The sequence below is a fragment of the Sitophilus oryzae genome, unplaced genomic scaffold (assembly GCF_002938485.1).
Source record: "Sitophilus oryzae breed Bouriz unplaced genomic scaffold, Soryzae_2.0 scaffold_1307_pilon_pilon, whole genome shotgun sequence".
NCBI classification, from domain to species: domain Eukaryota; kingdom Metazoa; phylum Arthropoda; class Insecta; order Coleoptera; family Curculionidae; genus Sitophilus; species Sitophilus oryzae.
This window is the reverse complement of record NW_022145957.1, coordinates 2,425,036-2,445,111: the sequence shown is the minus strand read 5'-3', so window position 1 is coordinate 2,445,111 and position 20,076 is coordinate 2,425,036. Positions and strand designations below refer to the sequence as shown.

Here is a 20,076-nt window from a genome sequence, read left to right as displayed (position 1 = left end):
CATACCATGCATCAGTATGATCTAAATCTATATTCAAAATAGAAATTTGTGGACATACAAAGGAATCATTATCTGAAATATCTGAAGGAGAATCATCGCCAGGTATTCTACTAAGAAAATCAGGAACTACGTTATGTGAACCTTTACGATGAACTAAATCAAAAGTAAACTGTCTAAGTCTGACAGCCCATCTAGCAAGACGACCAGTAGGATTCTGTAATTTATTAAGCCACAAAAGAGAGTAATGATCTGTACAAACGGTAAAACGTACGCCATCAATCCAAGGACGAAATTTTTCCAAACTAAAAATAACAGCTAAGCATTCTCGCTCAGTTACACTATAATTCCGCTCGGATCTAGTAAGAGATCTGCTAGCATAAGAAATTACACGGTCTTCGTCATTAATTTTTTGTAGAAGAACTCCACCAAGACCGGTGTTAGATGCATCTGTTTCTATAATAAAGGGTTTAGAAAAATCCGGCTGGGACAAAATTGGAGCAGAAACCAGAAGTTGTTTAATTTTCAAAAAAGAATCTTCAGCGGCAGGACTCCACTGAATTCCTTGACCTTTCTTTTTACCTTTTAACAAATCATTAATGGGTGAAACTAATGTCGAAAAATTTCTTATAAAACGACGGTACCAACTACACAAACCTATAAATCGTTTAATTTCAGTCGTCGTGGTAGGGCGAGGAAAGTTTAACATTGCTGAAATTTTTTCTGGATCAGTTCTTAATGAATTAGAGCCAACAATATATCCAAGAAATTTTAAAGATTTCTTGAAAAACTCACACTTCTTTATATTTATAGTTAAGTTAGCATCTTTTAACTTGTCTCTAACTTCAGAAAGCAATTTGGTATGTTCCTCAAAACTGGGTGAACATATGATTATATCATCCAAATAGCAAAAAATGTGTGGTTCATAACGTGGTCCAAAAATAGCATCAACAAGTCTTTGTTGTGTCTGAGCGGCATTGCACAAACCAAATGGCACCGTAGTGAATTGAAATTGACCTCTACCAACTATACTGAAAGCAGTTTTTGGTTTTGAATCCTCTGATAATGGAATTTGCCAGAAACTTTTACGCAAATCTATACTCGAAATATACGTAGCTCCACGAAGAGAGTTTAAAATTCTATCTATATTTGGCATAGGGTAGGAGTCATACTTTGTAACCTGATTTAAAGATCGACCATCGAAACAAAAACGAAATTCACCAGTTGGTTTTTTAACTAAAAGCACTGGGGAACACCACGGACTATTAGAAGGTTCCACAACACCAAGTTTAAGCATATCATTTAATTCCTCATTTAAGATTTTTGACATATAAGGTGACATTAAAAAAGGTTTTTGACGAAATGGTTTGGCATCACCAGTGTCAATTGACATAGTAATTTTATCGGTACGACCAAGACCATGATCACTGTTAATACTGTCAAAAGAGTTAATAAGAAGTTCAGCTGGTTTTCTCTGATTTGGTGTTAAATCATCAAGGGTACACAACATATTTACTGCATGAGTGTTATAGGGAAATGAAGAAAACTTTGGCTGAGATCTAGAGTTGACTTCCCACCAATTCTTCTTAAGATCTTCCATAAGATCAAACCGCAAGATAAAATCACAACCAAAAATAAAACTATGAGGCAATGAAGGTACTACAATAGCACTGATAACTTGACATGAACCATCAACGACTAAAGGTAGATCGACTACACCAACTATTTTCTTTTCAGTATTGTCTGCAGTACTAATTGACAAATGAGTTGGTTCCCTAATATTCAAATTTAGATTCTCAATAACAGGAATACCAGCAGCTCCAATAACTGTAGATGTACTTCCAAAATCTAAAAGACCACAAATTTCAACGCCAAGAATTTCTACTAAAATATAAGGTCTGTTATCAGATACCTTAGGACAAAAAAGAGGAGAAACTTTATGATTGGTAGTGGTGGATCTATAAAAATTTTTAACACATAATAACCACTTTTTCCAATCAGATTCTGAAAATAAATTTCTGGGTTTGAATTTTTTTTGAACTACATGACCAGAAACACGAGTTCGTCCGATTAGTTTTTTGAACATTTTGGACACGCCGGTGATTTAACCCCTAAATTACCACATTTAAAACAAAAAACCCTACGTTTCTGTCGACAATCATGAAACGTATGATTCGGACCAGAACAATTCCAACAAACTAAACGCGAAGCTGTTTCCTTACCTGAATTTTCTACAGATCGGGGCATACTCGAAGTATTTACCATATCAGGGTCAGAAGACGACGACGCTACAGCAGAACAAGGAGACCTAGCAGTAGTATTTTTATTTTTGTTCTGAGCATTTACATTCTTAGATTTTTTACTAAACTGTACGCGACGAGAATCAAACGAGCTAGAATCAGGAGTGGTATTTAATTCAGAAACATTTAAATTTCTAGAATGTTTTTCATTCTGATGTTTAGCATTTTCTAATTTTCTACACAAATTAGACAGTTCAGACACAGATAAAACATCAACTAAAGCTAACTGAGTAATGTATTCAGGAAGTAAATTTTGTCTAATGATTTTTATTTTAGTAACCTCACTAGGGCATTTACTTAATCTACTAAAAAGATTCTCTAAAGTTGCTATAAAAATTAAAATACTTTCATTTTTTCGCTGTTTATAAGATTTAATTTGTGACCAAATATTATCATCATTATCTGGTGGTAAAAAGTCTTTCTTTAATCTTTCTACAAGAGATTTCCAATCTGCGACATGTTGTTTAATACTTCTATACCAAATAAAAGCATTACCAGTAAAAAGTTCTACTGCAGAAGAAAATAAATCTTGTTCACTAACTTTACGTGATTCAGAAAGCTCAGTAACAGTTTCTAAAAATGAAAATAAATCTTGAGGATTACCATTAAATTTAATAGGCCAGTCTGACACTGGACAAGGTTTAGCAACATAAGTAACAATAGGAGGCGGTACATTAATAACTGGTCCTGAAGGAACAGAACTAACGTTTAAAGTTTCATTAATGTCTGAAGTTTTGACAAGCAGGTCAGCTTCAAGTTGATAACAACTAGTATAAACATCAGTTTGAATAGTTTCTGCATCAGCACGATTTTCATCTAAAATTATTCTCTTGATTCTACCAGCCAAATGCGCAAGACGAGATCTTATAACTTTGAACATTGAATCATTTACTCCACCCTCAAATTCAGAAATTGACAAGGAAATTGAATCTAAAGTTGCTTTAATTTCTGAAATTTCTTGATCAAAAGAAACAGGATAATCTTCCATATTAACTAAACAAAAAGGGTTATTTACTTCTCTACTTAAAAGACCTGACAAAATTTTACGTTTACTGTCAACATTTTTAGATGTTTTAATACCCCTAATAAGAAGTTCGTAATCTAATTCTACTTGTCGTAAATGATTAACTTTAAAAGATTCTTTCTCCATTGTAATTCAGCTATATGAAATACTAAAGACTAAATGATTCAGAAAAACTTACTAATTTTAACAAAAAGCTGTTATGATTCGGCGCAAACTATCAGAAAGAAAATATGTTCAATGTCAAAACCAAAAAAGATTCAAGTATTCGAAACAAATTCCAAAATTTTATGAAATACTAACAGTGCTACCCTGTATACTGAAATTATGTCCACTCTGTATATTCAAAATATAACCATACCTGTATATTTAAATCAAAATCGAAACGTCAATAAAAAATGTAGTCAGAAATACGTATTAAGTTATTTATCTGGGTTTTAAATAGATAAACAAACACCCTCAAGAATTTATAAAACAAAAAAATTGCTGTTGAACTGAAATTATTAGAATTTAATTACAGAAATAATGAAAATAAAATTTCAAAACTATAGTCTTTGCCTTATAGAAAATTTATCTGAGCCTAACAAAAATTATTTTACAAAGTCTACCAAATAAGTGAAGCAAATTAAATTAAATTGAGCCAATTAAACTAAGTCGAGCCAATTAAACCAAGTAAAGCCCCACGTGACAGGGCGTCATATTCTTTATTCTTCTATTTGTGTGACGACTTTTTCTGTCATCACTCAAACAGAAAGAAAAAGGTATCCGTTGCTCAGGGTTAGAGGAGAGCTGGGTTCGTAGGTAAGGCTTGTGACCTGTGGTGACTTAATAATGTTGTTAAATAATAAAATAAAAGTAATAATGTATAGGCTGCAAAGATTCTAAAATTGATGTTAAGTATTCAAATAGTAATGGTCAAAGACAGTAAAAAAATGGGTATGAAAAGGTAAAGTAAGAAACCAGTAAGAAAATTTGATCATGAAATAGCTAAAATAAAATAATCAACAGCAATAAGGGTCTATTATGTTCATCAAGAATAAAAGTCAGATATAACTATCCTACGTTGAACATTTATTTAAAAACGAACACAATTATCAATCAGTTTAAACCCAGTTTCATTATCCCAATGAAATCGTTAGTTACTTTAAGTAAACTCAAATTTAGTTAAAGTTTCTCTCCAGTATACTATACTACGTAATATATAAACAGGTGAAATTTATGTTAAGTACCAATACGATGATGTTTCGAAACAAGTCGTGTACAATAACCTTCAAAAATGAATCCGTGTTAGCGATTCTCACATAAAAGATCATACTGAAGCAAAATGTACCGTTAAGGACAAAGCATGACTGATAATGTTAACTAAAAGGTAAATTTTGACTATAATATATGGAATAAATGACAACAATTTACAGAGATATTCAAAATATTGTCTCAAAGTAAAAAAAAATTAGGGAATACCTTGTGTGTTGAACTTAGAACTTATCTGTATTTTTTTTTTTATTTTTGTGACGTAGTGAACAGGTAGGCAGGCAGTCTCCAGACTAACGGAAGTGGATGTAGACTCTTCGATAGTAGCAGGAGTCTTCGATATCAGTAGAATAAATGTAGAGTCATAAATACTGTCTCAAAAGTGGTTACTCATATGCCAATTACTTATACGTCAATTTCTTATACGCCAGTTACTCTATAAAAAAAACTCTCAGAACAGTCACCGAATACCAAAAAAATAACTTACGGTCTGAACATCAGCTGTACACCTTCGAAAATATAGCCAAACTATATGCTGATCCAAACCAGTAATGCACAATCAAACATTATCAAAATAAATAAAAACGGAATAACTGAAATAAAAATTTAGTTAGACATGGCGATACAAAATGGTAGATACACTTACTGTGATCTTATTCCAGGAAAAGGCCAAAAAACACGAACTAGGCTCTGAACAGTATATTCTTACAGGATTTCAAATCTCCACTTTTGGATACCCGTGCCTTTACTGTTAGGAAAAGTGTTTCAGAAAGCCCTTTTTCTCTGAGATTCGTCGGACGCTGAACCACGCGTCTTTTTCTGATCTCAATCTCTCGGAAAAAGCCTCCTTTTCGTAAAACGGAAGTCTTCGAATTGACAGGTCATATGACCAAAGGCAATTAAGTGAACTCTATCGTCTATACTGAATGAAATTTGTTTTTATGGAAAGGAACCGCTACCTGTACTGAATGAAGTTTAACATCTAGCGAATAGATGGCGCCAGCAATATTAAAATTTGGAATTTTATAAAAAGAAAAATAAAACGCTACACTCCAAGGTGCATTTTCTAGAGGCCAAGGTTGGATTTGACTTCTACCGGGGTTATTTAAGAATAACGTACAAGTAGAACAATTACGACACATTTCTCCGATATCTTTATCTATTTTTGGCCACCAAAAATAAGACCTTGCAATAACTTTACATTTAATAATACCCATATGGGTTTTGTGCAATTCTTTTAATAAAAGATTACATAATTTAATTGGAACTATAACACGATATCCCCATAGTATACAACCATGTTCTAACTGTTCGCGTTTAAAATAATAATTTTTAAATTCATCTTTAACTTCTAACTTTTCAGGCCACCCCTGTGAACAATAACCGTAAATTTTATTTAATATAGGATCTTTTTTGTAAAAGATGCAATTTTTTATAGTCTATAGGCAAATTCTCTTCCAAATAAAAAATATGTGAATAATCAAATTTATTTTCTTTGGTGTTTTTTAAAGGAAGTCGCGATAAAGCATCAGACGGATTTTTTTCTAACGAAATATATTTAATCTATACTACTATATAAAATCCTTAAGTGACTGACATACTGATTAATCACGATCCTGCTCAAACCACTCAACGTAAGAAGCTCAATTTTGGCATACAGGTTGATTCTAGGGTGTAGAGGTTCGATAAGAAGGGATTTTTCGAAATTCCAGTTCCAAGAGGGTAAAACCACCCCTCAAATATTACAATATTTTTTATTTAAAAAACGGACAAGTTTCCGAAAAAACGCTTAAACACGTATATTTTATTTTATTTTTTTACATATTTTAAGATTTTTTAAAAATGTATACAGCGTGTTTCGAAAAATCTGGTCATTGATTAATCACGATCCTGCTTAAAGCGCTTGGCGTAAAAAGCTGATTTTTGGAACACAGATTGACTTTAGGGTGTAGAGGTTCGATAAGAAGGGATTTTTCGAAACTCGAATTCTAAGGGGGTGAAACTATCCCTCAAATATTAAAATATTTTTTATTTAAAAACCGGTGAGTTTTTCGGAAAACTCTAAACACGTATATTTTATTTTGTTGTTTTACATATTTTAAGATTTTTATAAATTTATACAGGGTGTTTCATAAAATATGACCATTGAGTAATGACGATTCTGCTTAAACTGCTTGACGTTTAAAGCTGATTTTTGGCAAACGGATTGACTGTGGGGTGTAGAGGTTCGATAAGGAGGGGTTTCTCGAATCTCAAATTCCAAGAGGGTGAAAACGCCCCTCAAATATTACAATATTTGTTATTTAAAAAACAGATAGTCTTTTGGGAAAACGCTTGGACAAGCATAATTTATTTGTTTTTTTTATATATTTTGAAATTTTTAAAAAAATCATACAGGGTGTTCCAAAAAGTTGGGTAACTTCTTAACCACGATCCTGCTTAAACTGCTTGACGTAAAAAGCTTATTTTTGGCAAACGGATTTTTCGAAAGTTATTCTAACGAGATGAAACTACCCCTCAAATATTACCAAGTTATATAATAATATCGCCATATTGTTTTTTCTCATGCTGACATAAATGTGAGAAAATTTTATCCAGTTTGTATGTTAATGGAAATTCTTGCTTTGCTTTATCATCACCATTACAAATGATTAATTCGACGCGAACGAAGTCGCTGGTACACGCTAGTATCATATAAATACGTACTTAAAATAATACTCCATCTCTGTAAACGACTAGCAGCATAAACCGAAATACCTTTTTTCTTGCCGAAAATATTTACTAATGCTTTATGATCGCAAAGTAATGTGAATGGTCTACCATATAAATAATCATGAAATTTTTTTAAACAGAAAATTATCGCGGCGCCTTCTTTATCAATTTGACTATAAGATTTTTCCGCGTCCGAAAGTGTAGGTGAGGCATACGCAATTGGTCGTTTATCTCCAGTTTCGTATACATGATACAAAACACCCTCAAGTCCGTACCATACTAGCATCACAAGCTAAAAAGATAGGTAGTTTATGATCATAATGAACTAATAATTTAGGTGAAGCTAATTCTTTTTTTATTAATTCAAAACATTGATTTTCTTTGTCTCCCCAATACCACTTCATATTTCTTTTACAATTTACTACTTAAATTACTAATAAATTTCCCGTAAAAATTAATTAGCCCAAGAAAGGACTTTAATTCGGTAACATTTTTAGGTGTAGGGGCATATAAAATAGCTTTAATTTTTTCTTTTGACGTAGAAAGACCGTTGTCACTAATTGTATACACTAAAAAATTTACTTCCTTTTGAAAAAAAATACATTTATTAAGTTGAATTGTTAATCCAGCTGTTTTCAATTTATCAAAAACTTTAAACAAATTTTCTAAGTGCTCTTGTTCTGATTTACCTCAAATTAAAATATCATCTAAAAAAGTAATAACATGATCTAACCCTGAAAATAAAGTTTCAATAATTCTTTGAAGAATTCCGGGACTGTAGAAATAAGGCAACCGATTCATTTGAAATAAACCTTTATGGGTGTTTAATGTAGTTAATTTTTTATAGATGATTCATCTAACTCAATTTGTGCATAAGCCCTAGATAAATCTATTTTAGTAAAATATTTACCACCATTTAAAATTGTAAACAATTGTTCAATTTTTGGTATAGGATATTTGTCTACATGAATATTTGGATTTAGTGTTATTTTATAATCACCACAAATTAGAACTTCACCTGTTTTTTTAAGCACTGGAACAATAGGTGTTGCCCAATCACTAAAATCGACAGGTGTCAGAATACCGCTTTCAACTAGATTTATTAATTCCTTTTCAACTTTTTGCTTTAAAGCTAAAGATAAACTTCGAGCTTTACAAAAAACAGCTATAGAGTTTTCTTTTAAATACAATGTGGCTTTACTCACATTAAATTTTCATAATTTATTTTCAAAAACTTCATGATATTTATTTTGCAAAATTTTAGAAACCTGTGTAGAATCAATTTTATCAATATGATTAATATTTAGTAATTTATCGACCGATATATTTAATTTTTTGATCCCATTTCTACCTAATAAAGGTGGACCTCCATTTTTAATTACAAAAATTTTCAACTTTTTATTTAACAATTTGTAATTAACATTAACCCAAATAAAACCTAAGATTTCTAAAATATTTCCTGCGTAAGATTTAAAATCTAAATCTGAACTATTTAGAGAAATTTTATTAAATTCTTTAAAATATAATTTTTCAGAAACAGCTGAAATGGGTATCGTATGGGAAACCCGTATCGCATTCCATTAAAATATTTTTATTATTTATTTTTATGTCAATTTATATAGGTTTTTCATTTTTTTCTCTAACATTATACATTCCTAAAATATCAGAATCTGAATCCGAAAAATTATGTTCGTCTTCACCAGTCAAAAAATGATTAAAAACTTGTTTATTTGATTGTTTATTTGGTACCTTTTCATTCTTCTTATTGCATACTGTGCTGATGTGACCCTTTTGTTTACACTGATGACATATTGCATTCTTGAAGAAACAAGCTGATTGGCAATGATTGCTTTTCCCACAGTGACAGCACTTGCTTCTTCCTGCCTTGGAACAAACGTTATCTTGAGATTCTTCTGCGCCTATTTTTATTGAATTTAGTCGTGGATTTTCCTCTATGTGATATTTTCAGAACATTTCCAGGTACAATTAAATTGGAATTTCTTGCCGCTGCTTCTAAATTGAAAGCTATGTCGCATGCCTTTTTATATGTCAGATTCTTCTGTTGAAAAAGTTGTTGTCTTATAACTTCGTTTTGCAAGCCGAAAACTAACTGATCCCGTAGCTGAGTTTCCAGATTTGATTCAAAATTGCAATACTTGGATAATTTCTTCAATGCCGCAATGTATGTAGCAATTGTCTCACCACTTTCTTGTTTTCTCTATCTGAATTTATACCTTTCTGCTATTTCAGATGGTCTGGGTTGGTCTGGGTTGTAGATGATTTTTCATTAATTTAATTAAATCGCCGAAAGCTATCTCTTCTGGTAATACCGGACTACACAAATCAACCATCAACTCAAATGCTTCATCACTCACTATAGTTATTAAAATTGCAGTTTTTAGATTTTCTTCCACTTTATTTACTTTAAAATATTGGCAGATTCTGGTCACATAAGAACTACAATTACTTTCACCCACTCTGAATGCTTCTAATTTTCCAATTGACATTTTCTTCAAACTTAATTTCACTTTATAATTTATTTATTGGTTTCGTTTACCGACTGCGCCAGTGTAAAGTACTTAGATTTTATAATTTATATATTTATTAATTTAGATATATTTAATAATATAACAAAAGCCAACTGAGAAGTGAAGTCTTTATTCTCTAGTTTTACATATATTTATAAACTCATAAACCACATTCCTTAATATATAAATAAGGTATTTTACACTTAGAAACTAACAATTTGATTTCATCATTTATTCTACAATAAGTAATATTCAAATATATTACACCTTGATTAAGGATTAGAGTTCTTAACATAGACATGGAAGTCTTGATTGAATTTTAAAAAACGACTTTTTATTAAGAGAGAATGTCAAAAGTTGACATATGATATGTCATTCTATTCAGAATGTCACTTTCCATCGAATAAAGTATCAAAATACCGAGGGTGCTATTTAAAAATCAAAAGTTGTAGTCATTTCCGGTGAAACAGGAAGTGACCAAAAACAGTTAAATACGTCAATCAATTTTAATTTATGTCATATACTTGTATATGTAACATACCAAATCTCGTTTTTTTTATCCGAAAAAATAAAAAAGTTATAGAGATGAGCCACTTTTGAGATGCACCCGGTATATCTTGTTTTTTGAAAATATGGAACATACTTCAGAGATTTTCATACTTTTAGTGTTGTGGAGTTCTTTTAAGGATAAGATTTTTCCTATTGCGGACAGCTTCATAGTCATAATGTCTATTTATCCACTAATGTATCCACTAACTTTATTACACTACAAAAACAAAGTTTCAAAAAGAACACAAATCTAAAATATCGTCGGAAATCCAAATAAACTTTTTTTTATTACGGCTCAAACAGTATACAAAAAGCACAAAAAGTGACATTAATTATTTTTTTTATTAAAATATGTTTTGAATTTTCAATGTGAAAACATATTTTAATGTTTCCCTTGTTACTGATTCTATGTTGCCCATTCATTATAACTATTTTTCCAAGTAGTATTTTAAAACATTTTGAAAAAACAATTTATTGTTATATAATTGAATTTTTGTTTAAAATTTATATAAAAAGTAAATTGAAATAATATGACAAATATTTTCAAAATAAATACACGTATCAGTTATATCTTGATTAAACAATTTGAATGGTCCATATTTTTAGTAATTGTTGTCACCGCAGCGAAAAAACGCTCCAAGTTAGCAATCACGTCAAATATCGTTCTGCGCATGCTCAGTAGCGAATTCAGAGAAAGATAGACTTATAATAGATAATAAATATAGTACCGTATGATCGAGAAAAAACGGCGTCAGCGATGGCTATGAAATGAAGATCGCTGTCATTTTATATGTAAATTTATATGGGAAATGTCATCGATTGTCATTTCCCAGCCAACTGGACGCCGTTTTTTTTCGATCATACGGTATTATATTATCTATATAGTATATATACAGGGTGGCGCACCTCATTCGCTTCGGTTGATTATACGAAAACGGAAAGATGTAGAAACAAAATATTTTATGGGTATATGTGGGGAGGCAATGTCCACAATTTAAAATTATTTTGAAATATACAGGGTGTCTCAGAACTAAGATCCATACCAAAGTTATATTTTTTCTTATGGAACACCAGGTATTTTATTTCATTTTTCGATTCTTGTGCCCAAAAAAAGGCATTTATTATAAGTGTTAAATATGTTTAAAATCTTTCGTTTTTGAGATATTTAAAGATATTTAAATATGCATGCTACAAAAGAATGATTATTAACACCCTGTAAATTACTTTTCAGAATTAATTCTTGTGCTGAGTTTAAAGGTAAAGAAATAAACTTTACTGAAAAATGTTATTGTTTCCTTAAATTTATACAGGGGTATCAAAAATTGGTGATCTATTTTAAGGATTTATTTTACATAAAAACTTTGTTTTGCATAAGGAAGCATACTATTCTGCATGATATCCCTATAAACAAATCGGTCCATCGTGTCATTAATAAAGTGTATAGGGCCTATCCCATTCCATGAGAAACAACCCCATAAAAATAAACTGCCTTTACCGTGTTTAATTGTAGATGTTACGTATTTAGGATTAAACCTTGTATTGATTGGTCGCCTCACACGTCAAATTCCACCAGAATTGAATATTTTGTAGCGCGTTTCATCACTGAACAGAACTTTTTTCCAGTCATTGACGGTCCAGTTTAAATGCCGACGTGCGAATGCCAACCTTGCTGCTCTATTTCTTTCCGAAACTAACGGCTTTTTGGCTGGACGTCTACTAAATAACTTTGCATCTACTAACCTTCTTTGTACTGTTCATATACCAACCATAATTTCTGGAATTTCGGCAATAATTCTAGGTGCGGACTTCCAAGGATCATTTTGAGCAATTCTTTTGATGCGTCTGTCTGTCATTACTGTTTTTTTTGGCCTTCCCGATTTTGGCAACTTTTCTAAGTGTCCCCTGTTATTATACAATGAAATTATTTTAGATACACTGTACCGGGGTAACACAAACTGTCTTGAAATATTGGCTTGTTTGTTACCTTCCAGGAATGCATTCACAACTCTTTGCTTCAAGTCTTTTGAAATTGGAATTCCTCTTGGCATGACTAATCCAGCATAGAAATGTTTAAAAAAACATAAAATAAACCTCGCAGAATTATTTTGGGCTTTACTTTTGCTAAAACCCTTCTTTGGAATGAATTATTTGAATATTGCTCTACTTTTGACGCGTTACTATTAAGCATTTAAAACTAAATGTCAAAATAAATTCATTTGTTTTGTTAGTAAAAATTCTTGTTGTCATCGATACTCATAGCCTACTTCGTAGTTTTTAAATTTATTGTATTTGTATACATTATCATGCATGTATAATTAAAAAATCGCGATTTGCAAATATTTCTTGAAGTGTTGCTCTACTTTTGTCCGATAGTGTATATAGACATAAATAGAAAAATATATTGTAGCATTTTCATTTTCCAAATGCTACTTTGTTTTATTATAGACGGTATTTTATTATTGTATTGATATTCTTTTTACATTTCTACAACACATAAATTTCGGAACGCTCTCTATCGAAAATATTGGATCGTACCCTGGTGTATCGACAAGACGGGAAACGTCAAAATCGCCACCTCGGATTTGGCCGTTACCGAGGTCACTGTGCCATTTTGAGAATTAAATTTATTTGGCTGGTATTTTTCACAATATGGGAAAAATATTGTGATTTTGTTATCCTATAGATGGTTGAAGGTCCCATATAGCTTTTGATTATTGAGATTTTAGTGGATCTATAGTTTTGGTAAGATTTTCTTTGACATTCCATTCGGTAGAAAAAACCTTCACATGCCTTTCTTTTAGATTCCAGTTTTTTGATGAGAAGTGTCCAGCCCTTATTTGAGAAGAAATGTTAAATAATTATTGATTGTGTGCCTTCACAATGAGGTAAATTAATACCTTCGTAAATTTTTCGAGTTTTTTAAAATGTAAGGTTAACTAATACCGTGCATTTCTTTTTAGGTTTTTCTACAGATTTTTCTACGTATTTTTCTCAACGTTTTTCTTTGGATTTTTCTTCAAGTATTTCTAGACATTTCTCTAGACGTTTTTCTGCAAGTTGTTCTGCATATTTTTCAGAAGTTTGTGCCAAGTTTTTCCACAAGTTTTTCTTCGAGATTTTCAATCACCGAGTTAATCAGTAGCAGCCTGTTCGGTTAGATTTCAGCCCTGCACCCCTCTGAGAAGAAATTGGATGCTGTGATGTTTTTTTATTAATTTAGAAGATCCTTAGATTTAGAATTTTTAGAATTATTATATTATTTTTAGAAGATTTAGAATTTAGATTGATTAGAAGATTTTTAGATCATTAAGAAGATCCTTTTTTAGTATAATTTGGTATACAAGGCCAGTATATTCTTTATAGTAAACTAAAATTTTATTAATTTGATTTTTAATAATCATTAGTTTGTTAAGAAATTAACTATTCTTAACATTTTACATTTAACTGGTTAAGTACTTGCCTTCAGCATTACATTAACCCTTAATTTATAAAATTTAACGTTCTGTTACATTTTATTATTTTTTTTAACACTTAAGTATTTGCCTTCAGCATTGCTTAAATTTTACTTGTAGGTATTTGATTATTAAAATAATCATGTTATATTGATTGATTATTCATATTTAACATCTATTTATGTTAACCTTTTATATCATTACGATCTTTGACCTGTAAGGGCAATCTTGGATACAGCTTTTAAACTTTTTCCCTTAACTATATATAAACAAAAAGGTTCATGAATCTTCGTAATAAGTCAATTGAAATTTAGATATTTAATATTCGAATAAAACCAAGACCGTCTCTAAAAGTATTTTTTTATATTATAATTGTTTGAATAATATCTGAAAAGACATAATTTGATTTTAAACAAGTTTTAGGATAGAGTTTCTTAAATATAATTCTTGTATATTAATGTACATAACTGCTGTGCCGAATAGGTACCGAATATTTCTAATAAGTAATAAATCTTATTTTTTTGGGTATTTGAATTGTTTCTCAAAATATTTAATAGCTATACTAATTATTTTAGTTTCCATTCAATTAATACACTTGTACAAATTTTCTTATTTCAGTTTGTACTATCCTTTGTAAGTATCAGCATCTTTTTGAAATAAGTGGCGCCCTTTAGTATGCAGTGTAAGATATAGGTGGGTATCATCTTTTTAGTCAAGTGCAAAAGCAAAAGCTTGTTCCCACCGCCTCCGATATAAAAGTAGCCGTTCGCAATATTTTGACTTAAATTTTCAATAAAAGGAAAGTTTATGTCAAAAAAACAATATGTGAAAGTCCCGTAAACAAAGTCGTGTGTAATATACATATGGCTTTATCCACGAAGTTTATAAGATCTAAGATGGAACGACGGACGACACATTCCGAATACATGTAAACCAGTAAAATTAGGTAATATAACCCATAAACTTTGAAATATAATGGAAATTGTTTAAACTGACTTAGGGCAACGGCCTAGCTATGTCCAAACACCGGTTCCCGTTAGATCACCGAAGTTATGCGACGGAAGACGATACTAGTGTATGAACGGGTGACCGCCCGGTAACTCTGCCGTGCTGTTGTTCCATGGCAAGAGTGTAAAACTCTATTGACACACACTGCTCATTCACGCCGGTTTGAGGCCGGATGAGATCGGATATCTCGTGAGTAAGAGTCGATTTAGACACTCGCCAAGTCGGTAGGCCATTGACCATGATATGGCCGAGGACCGCTGTTATGATTCCGCGTAAACAAAGTAGGCCTCGTCCAGATTAGCCCTGGCAGCAAATAGGAGACGTTAACTTAAATTTTACTTTTACTAGGGTAGAGCGGTAACATTTCAGTCGATCCGTGTAATTACACGCAAAGCGAACATGGTAGAAACTAAACAGTTTGCCTCGTGCTACCGAAAGATGCAAAAATATTTTAATCAATTAGAAACATCATTGATTTTAAAATCTTATTAAACACTTAATTTCACTTTATTTATACAAAGTTTTGTTCTGTTTATCATTTTTGTGTTATATCTTAATATAATAATTACTTTCTTTAGGGTACGAACATAGTGGAGGCAGGTTTCTGCTTTCCGGCAGCCAGCGCCGTCTCTGGGTACCTATTCTTGATCACTCGCATCTTCAAATATCGCTCACATCTCGCATCTCCGAAAAAGCCATATAACAATACACGTGATGCGTAACTTTGCGTATATGCATCACGTGTATTGTTATATGGCTTTTTCGGAGATGCGAGCAGGGTTCGGAAGTAGTTAATTAAGAGGAAATTTACCTGATTAACTAACCTAACCTAACCTAACCATATTCAAACGCCGCGCCCGCCATAGGGGTATTTGGTCTATAAACCTGGCCAAAAGTGATATTTTTTTATTTTCATTTTTTATCTTAACTGAATACAAATCTATAAATACTAAATGTAAGCACGTTTATTAGTTTTTTTAAGTCGTAAGTTGACTATCAAGTAAATAACATATTTCAATTATAAGTATGAATTATCTTGAGTGTATTCTGAATATTTCTAAGATTATAAAATAGTGCAATTGTTTTTTTGCAAATTGTTTATAATAACTGTCATGATGGATACAGAGCCAGCTGGCAAGTCCTGTTTTATGCCATATTTTTTATTTTGAAACGTTTCCTTCTATTCTATTTCTTTATAATGAGAGGCATTTTTATAAGGTGTAAGACGATTCGGCAATATTCCGCATGGAAATTAGTATCCGTTCAATGCTTAAAGTCTCCAGTTTTGGAATATGTACAAAAATCTTGCCAATATTTGCCACTGCCAAAAAAACATTGATTTAAATAGATTCTTAAAGGAAATAGTCTTTACCCTATAACACCCATCCTCGCTCAAATATCGTCTATAATATACAAATTACTTTCTTGTTCTAGCATCCTCATCCAATTGCTTGGTTTTGCACAGAATGACCCTATTTGATCGGTGGAAAGGGTTTTAGAGTAGAGGAAAAAATATTGTGTAGGAAAAACAAAATGGGGTTCCATATTAGCACCCTCTCTCTAATAATTAATATTACTAGCAAAAAAGCAAAAAAATCATAAAACATAATTTTGGCCAACTTTTAGTTCTTAATACCCTCTGTGCGCCGTCGGCGCGTGCAAAAGCAGAAATAAATAAATGTTCGTTCCGGTAAAAGCGAGAACGCCGATGAACGCTGGTTGACGGCGCCTACCTGCTTTCACTGTGAACTAGCCGATTGATAACACGCTTTAATTTTTCAAGGTTATAAGCGCGAGGCGGCGCGGCGCTACTATGTACCCGTATACAGGGTGTCCCAGAAATACGTTCAAGTATTTTAACTTAACTGGTAGTATAATTCAACCCCAGAAACACGCCTATGAGATTTTTTCTAAATAATTTTTTTTGAAAATTCGCAATTTTTTGAAAATATTTTTGGAATTTTTTAGCAATTTTTTTTAGTTTTTATTTAAAAAAAATAATTTCTTGATAATATGGCAACATAGGTAGGTAGTAGATCAAATTTACAAGAAAGAAAATCCAGAAAAGATCCAGTGGTTCTCAAACAAATCTCGAAGTATTGGAAAGAATGTGTAAGGACCAAGAACTATTGACTACAATAAAACGACGGAAAGCAGCATATTTCGGTTTGCTACAGCTGATCGTTGAGGGAAAGATTGAAGGACGACGAGGCATCGGGCGTAAACGGTTTTCCTGGTTGCGGAATTTGCGCCAGTGGTTTAATATAGGAGAGGCCAGTGCAATTATCCGTTTGGCTCAAGACAGGGAGGAATTCCAATTGATGGTCGCCAACCTCCGATGAGGAGAAGGCACACGAATAAGGTTCTCAAAATACTAGCAAAAATCTTTTTTTTTTTGGAAATTTTCAAAGTAAAATAACTCCGTTATTTTGGACTTATTTGAAAAACGATAAAGATAAAATATGGTTCTTTTATCGAGATCTACCACCCTTTAAAATACTTGCACTTATTTCTGGGATACCCTGTTTATAACAATACACGTGATGCGTATACGCAAAGTTGCGAACGATGTCAAGAATAGGTACCTAGATTGGCGCTGACTACCAGTAAGCGGCAAACCTGCTTGCACTGTGTTCGTACACTTAGAGACCACATGGGGCCATAAAGTATTTTAATTAGTTAAATAAGATTTTTTGCGTTGCCATGTATACTCTGATTCGCGAAAGATGACGATTGCGCCAGAATATTTCTATTTGGACAAGGCATGCGGAATCGATATTTAAATGTGTTGTATATACAGGGTGGTCCGAACTGTACTCCGGAAATTTCGGCAGCATATTCTGCAGATAAAAATAAGTAAAAAGGTTAGTATAAATGTATGTCCTTAATGCTTAGTTTCGGAGATATAGGGTGTAGTAGTTTCATTTTAATTTCGATTTTTCCCAAATAATTTCCGAAATAACGTCAATATCTAGATAAAAATTGGTGTCTGGGAGTTTTTTGACATGAGAAATTTGATTTTGATGTCAATATGACTCCTAGTAGTAGAGGGCGCCACCTACATATTTTTTAACTGGTTTGAAGAGTAATAACTTTTCGTCCCTACCTGTATAAAACTACTGAGTGAAAGAATATACATTTCCGTGATTTTTTAGGCAAAAAATGTCTCTTGGTAAAAATCGCTAGGAGCAACCGTTCTCAAGATATTTGAATGAAAATAGTCAATACATGTCATTATTGACAAAAAATAAACATGATGAGTAGATAGTATTTGACTGAAATGATAAATTTGGGAACTTTTTTTTATAATTAACCATAAAAATTTTCATCGAATAAATGATGATAAAATAGTTTCTGTTAAACATTTTGCACAAAAACATTTCATATTTATGATTTCGGTCTAATAACTATTTAGTCGATATGTTTAATTTATGTCAATGATGACAGGTATTGATAATTTCGATTCAAAATATCTCGAGAAGCATTACTTGTATTATCAGGCTGCAATAAAACAACTCTCGAAAGGGTTTTGTTAATAATTATATTCTCAACATGACTATGCCAAAGACAACAGCAACAGCACTAAACTAAAAGACGATGTTATGCAACTCACAATACCTTCTATTACAATATGTATACCAGCGCATTCACCAATATATAATACATCTCCCCTCTTAACAAAATATTAAAATTATAAATCTAATTTTAATGGTTTTTTAATAAATCTGCCAGACCTAGTTTTAGGGAGATTTTGAGGTAGTTCAGGATTAGACTGGACACTTGAACAAGGTGGTGGACTATTTTGTTTCACAACTTGTTCAATGCAAAATCTTGAAAGTATCTTCACTAAAATCATTAGCTGATTCTTTGATGTCCACTCTATTCCTGCTCACAATGTTACCTAACTTATCTAATACTTTATAACATCTTGGTTTGTTATCTAACTTTACAATTTTCCTGGCTCCCAATAATTCTTAACTGGATTAAATATCACAACATTCTGTCCAGGTGATAATTCTTTAAGATCTTTTATTGTGCTTATTAAAATAATTTTTATTATTAACTTGTCTAATTTTTTGTTTATTATATACACCTGTGCACAATGTTGGTTTCAAGAGTTCTGCACTAATAGGTAATTTCGTCTTACAAATACGTGACATTAATAATTGAGACAGGGAATAATTAATTGTTTTTAATGGGGTGTTCCTATATTGTAATAATGCCTCACACATACTTTTTCCTTCCTCAATAGATTTTTTTAAAAGTAATTTAGCTATGCCTACACCCTTTTCTGCTAATCCATTTGATCTTGGATAATTTGCGCTACGTGTAATAATGTTAAAATTCCAATTTTTTGCAAATTCCTTAAACGAACAACTTCCAAAAGGTATATTATCACTGATTAAAGTATCAGGGCTAAAAGTTAATTTTTAAAGTATCGGATACACAAAGGGAATCCTTTATTTTAAAGAAATTTCGTGCACAGTGTGATAAAACTTTTTTATTTTCTGGCCAACCATCAACAAGATATTTTACAATTGTCTGTAAATCCGAATCATTTAACGTAGCCTTTCTAAAATCTGATTTTTTTTCATTTGACATTGGTAAATATTTTTCTATAGAATGCACAACAGTTGATAAATCTACTTCTAATTTTGTATCTACATTAGCTAAAGATGCTCTAGATAAGGTATCAGCAACATATAAAAATTTACCTGGCTTATAAACAGCACTTTTTATAAGGCATAATTTTAAATAACATTCTTTTGCAAACGAGGTGGTACAGAGTTTAAATCTTTTTTGAAAATCGCCTCAAGCGGCTTATGATCAGAGTAAATTGTGACATTACGTACACCATATATAAAATAATGAAACTTTTGGACACTAAACACAATTGCCAATAGCTCTTTTTCAATTTGTGAGTATCTAATTTCTGTTTTACTTAGACTTCTGGAAGCAAATCCTACAGGATGATTGTTCTGAGACATACAAGATCCTAATCCATCCTTCGATGCATCATTTTCAATCTCTATTGGTGTAGATGGATCAAAAAATGATAACACGGGTGCTTTAGTCATTAACGTTTTTAAAGCGTTTATAGCTTCATCATGTTCTTTAGACCAGTTCCATTGTCTATCCTTTCTTGTTAATTCTCTTAACACTGACGTAACTTTGGACAAATTTGGGATAAATTTGCCCAGATACTTAGCCATTCCAAGTAATCTCAGTAAATCTGTTTTATTTTGTGGATTTGGCAT

At 31.7% G+C, this 20,076-nt stretch overlaps 1 protein-coding gene and 1 long non-coding RNA gene across 2 annotated transcripts in view; both read left to right on the top strand.

The window, feature by feature from the left end:
* LOC115874889 (DIS3-like exonuclease 2) overlaps positions 1-20,076 on the top strand; it is an 89,173-nt gene that overhangs the window by 41,992 nt on the left and 27,105 nt on the right. The window lies entirely within an intron of this gene.
* Positions 12,828-13,569, top strand: LOC115874937. Its single transcript, XR_004048929.1, has 3 exons — positions 12,828-13,100; positions 13,160-13,243; positions 13,319-13,569. It is a non-coding gene; the product is annotated as an uncharacterized LOC115874937 (long non-coding RNA).